Genomic DNA, 4,610 nt, shown 5'->3' with positions numbered 1-4,610 from the left:
ACAAGTATACATATGTAACAAACCTGCACGTTATGCACATGTACCCTAGAACTTAAAGTATAATAAAAAAAAAAAAAAAGACTCTCATGCATTCTTCAGTATATCAATTGCATTTCTAAACTCCTTAATTTCCACTTGATTTTTAAAAAATTATTTCAATCTCTTTGTTAAATTTATCTGAATGAATCCTGAGTTCTTCTCTGTGTTATCTTGAATTTCTTTGAGTTTCCTCAAAACAGCTACTTTAAATTCTCTGAAAAATTAAATATCTCTGTCTCTGAAGGATTGGTCACTCATGTTTTATTTAGTTCATTTGGCAACATTATGTTTCCCTGAAAAGCCTTCATGTTTGTGGATATTCATCTTTGGGCATTGAAGAGTTAGGTGTTTATTGTCATCTTTGCTGTCTGGGCTTGTTTGTACTTGTTTTTCTTGGGAAGACTTTCCAGGTATTCCAAAGGACTTGGGTGTTGTTGTCTAAGCCATATCTGCATTCAGGGGCACCCCAAGCCTATTAATGCTCTAGCTGTTGCACACTTGTGGAGGTTTGTCTTGATAGTCTTGGATAAGATCTGGAAGAATTCTCTGAATTTTTAGGCAGAGACTCTTGTTCGCTTCCCTTACTTTCTCACAAACTAACAAAATCTTTCTCTCTGTTCTGAGCTGCCTGAACTGGAAGTGGGGTGACACAAGCACGTCTGTGGCCACCACTGGGGCTTCACACTAGGTCTCACTCCAGAGCCACTGCAACCTCTACCTGGCTACCACCTATGTTCATTTAAGGCTCTGGGCTCTACAATCAGCAGGGGAAAGCCAATCAGGTTTGTGTCCTACTTTTCAGGATGGCAAGATTCTCCAGGTCCTGGGCAGGTCTAGAGGTGCCATCTTGGAGCCAGGTACTAAAGTCAAAACCTTGGAAGTCTACCTGGTGTTTTATTGTACTTTGGCTGAGCTGGCAACCAAACAATGAGACACAGTCTTCTCCACTCTTCCCTCCTCTTTCCACAGGGAGAGGAGCCTCACACTGTGACCTCTATCATCACTGGCTCATGCGGAGTACAGCCAGACTACTGCCAATGTTCCCTTAAGACCCAAGGGCTGTTAAGTCAGCTCGTGGTGAATGCCGCCTGACCTGGGACTCAATTTTCAGGGCAATGGTCTCATCTCTAGCCCAGAGCAGGTCTCAAAATGCTGTCCAAGAGCCAAGACCTGGAATTAGGGACCTTAAGAGCCTGCTTGATGCTCTTCCTGACTGTGGCTGAGCTGATACCTAAGATGCAAGGCAAAGTCCCCTTTATTTTCTCTCTGCTTTTCTCAAGTAGAAGGAATCTCTCCCTGTAGCTACCACAGCTGGAAAAGTGCTGAGTCTCATCTGAATCCAGCAAGACTCATAGTCTCACCCAAAGCACACAGCACACAACCTAAGTATCACTGCTGGTTATTCAGGGCCCAAAGGCTCTTTAGTCAGCAGGTGATGGGTCCTGCCATAACTTGGTCCTTCCCTTCAAGGCAGCAGGTTCCCTTCTGGCCCAGGGTATGTTTAGAAATGTTGTCTTGAAGCTAGAGCCTAGAAAGGGTACCTCATGACTCTGACTAGTGCCCTATTCTACTGTGACTGAGCTTGTACTTGAGATGTAAGACCAAGTCCTCTTTACTCTTTCTTCTTCTTTTTGAGAATTTTCTTTTCACTTGTCAATTATCTACCTGTGGCTGTTCCTCAAAGTGAAAAGAAATATATTTTGATATAGGCAGGACAAATTATTTAAAGAATTGAAAAGTGGGACTATATAATGTGGTTGTTAGAGAATCCATAGACATGTAGCTATTATGTAGCAAAATTAGATAAACAAGTTTGCTTGGTTCCCCCTTGTTGACTCAGTGACTAATTCCCTGTTGCTTACTGCAGCCAACTCCAGTGATACAGAAAGCAAGAAGTTGCTGTGTCTGCTACAGTGTGGCCCCTCAAAATTAAAATCAGTCCTGGTAGTTCTTCAACTTTAAGGGAAATGCCATGCCCGAGCCGAAATCATGCCATTGCACTCCAGCTTGGGCAACAAGAGCGAAACTCTGTCTCAAAATAAAAAAAAAAGAAAAAAAATGGAATGTCCTGAGAAGACAGAAGAGCATTAGCTAAGCACCATGTCTCTGAGTTTATGTATGATCCTTGAGTTATTGAGTTAGCATTATGAGTGATTCCACAGGACCAGTACTTTGCTTATTCCCTCCAAGCAGAGAAAGTCTCAGTAAGCTGTCTGTCTATGGTTACCATGATTTTTGTTACATCTTTTCCTATATCTTCTTAATGGCAGAATGGTGATTATAGTTATCATGTACTGTGTTTTTTAACCACCTTGTCACCATTCTCTATAACAGTGGCAGAAATAGCATCAGCAATTTGTGTGTACGTAAAGGTTCATGATCTTCCTTCATCACATTGGCAAGCTCAGCACTCCACCAATCAGAACTAACTTTGATTCAATTGTATTTTGTTTCTATACATTGTATATTTAGTTGTGGAGCTAGACTGACTCTTTTCACAGTTGAAATTTCACATATGTAATCTTTAATATCTTGCATAAAATTTAAAGGAGTGCTAGGAGTTAGTATAATGCTGTTAGGGGTACAAAAACTCAACTTTCATTCATAACCCCATTAATGGGTCAACACATTTCATTCAGTGAATTAATAGAAAGTTGCAGTTTATATGGCCACACAGATTTCTGATTTCTTTTTGCAGAGACTATTGTCTCTGAAGCCAATTATTTATGGGCTTGTTATAGTAAGTAATATTTGAGTGTATCCTCAATGCCAGGCAGACTTTTAATAATAAACCCAAGTTAAGTGCTTCCAATTCAACATATGTCCTCATAGATTTATATCTCATTTTATTAGCATCCAAATAATATACCCTTCCCAACCAGAATTCAAGTTTAGTATCTATGTATATACAAAAAGATTTACATTTTAATTACAATTTGTGAAAAACTTCATGTTTTCCTTACAACTGTACTTCCCTTCTTCAACATGGATTATCAAGGGTAGACTATAATTATTATGAATTTCAAGACCACTGGTTTTCATGGAAAGCCATTTTTGGGAGTTCCCACTACTAATAAGCCTAAATTGTACTTCCTTGTCTGGTAATATGGAGAGTGATTGCTCTAGTATTCTTGCCTTTATCTCCAGGAAAGTCATATTCTTGCTTCAGGATTCAGTTTAAATGTCAGCTCTTCTGAGGAGTCTTTACCAACTTCACGAAACATTTTGGCCATGTTGTCCTTGTGCTCCCATTGTATCTCCTACCCTGCTTTGTCTCTTAAACCCAAAATTTGGTCACATGAAGTTCACACTAATGGAGAAGAAAAATTGTGAATTAATGGACTTAAGCTCAAGCCAGAAACTTTAAAAATGAAATTGTCATCAATACTAAAAGGCAAGTTCTGAATTACAGATCAGAGGAAATAGTACATGCAAAGGTGTTAGAAGCACTCTATGTTGCCCAGGGGTCCCATTGTTCCCATACCACTAACTTTATAATTTAAGGTCACCCCCTCTTGAGGTCCAAAGCAAATGATGCGAAGAGAATTCTAACTGTGATGTTTCTGATGCCTAGGTTTATTAAATCATAATATAATATACTGGATTTGATTATAAATCTTGAGTCTATTTGTTTAAGTTGGCTCACCATGTGTTACAATTTCCTAACTGCTGACCAGAGTTTCCCAGGTTGAGGTCTAGGTCTGATTACACAAATAGTTACCTAAAATTATCACCCATATTTCCCCAATTCATATATACAGCCAGAGAATAAATGATAAGGCCTTTGGTAAAGGGTATCAAGGCATTTGGAAATTGTGTAGGCCGTAAGCACATCAGAATGAGAGATAAATGCATATTATCACATTGAAGTTTTCATAAATCAACTCCATCATTATCTTTCTGAAACTCTCATTGCCCATGATGCTCAGTGCAGCTATATAACAGTCAACTTATTAGCGAACTACAATAGTTATGTTTGGGTCCTCTGAAGACTATACATTCTCTCTTTGATTTATTATATAAAACTCATTTCTTCTACAGAGTCTGGACATGTATTAATCTACAAAGTCACCTTCAGATGATCTATCAGGGCTGCATCATTTAATGCTACTAAAGATGGCTGTTAGTAACTATTTCATTTTGAAGGCTAAACATATTTATATTTGGTAAGTTTATAGTATAATTTTATATATGTGCACATACACTATATATAATACACATGTATACATTATATAAATATATACATATAGAGAATACATATATGTAGTTTAAGAAAGTTGCAATACATGCAGCATCTGTGTCTATTAAGGGATTTACTACAGAATATAGAATTAATGCTTTTATCCCTCCTCCTAGGCAATAAGTAACTTGAATGCAGGCATCTTTGCATTTGAAATAGCCCAACACAGTTCCTGATAGGTATAGATATAAATTTGTTTTTGAATGAATTGAACAGAATAAAATTGAACTGAGCTGAAAGGGATTGAACCAATTGAATTGGATAGAATCCATTCCTTCAGTAAGAGAAATATTGCTAAGTTTGGAAAAGAGGTAAAGTGAAAATAGAGTAG

This window comes from Colobus angolensis, unplaced genomic scaffold (genome assembly GCF_000951035.1).
Source record: "Colobus angolensis palliatus isolate OR3802 unplaced genomic scaffold, Cang.pa_1.0 Scaffold158, whole genome shotgun sequence".
Classification (NCBI taxonomy): Eukaryota; Metazoa; Chordata; class Mammalia; order Primates; family Cercopithecidae; genus Colobus; species Colobus angolensis.
Note: the sequence above shows the minus strand (reverse complement) of the source record.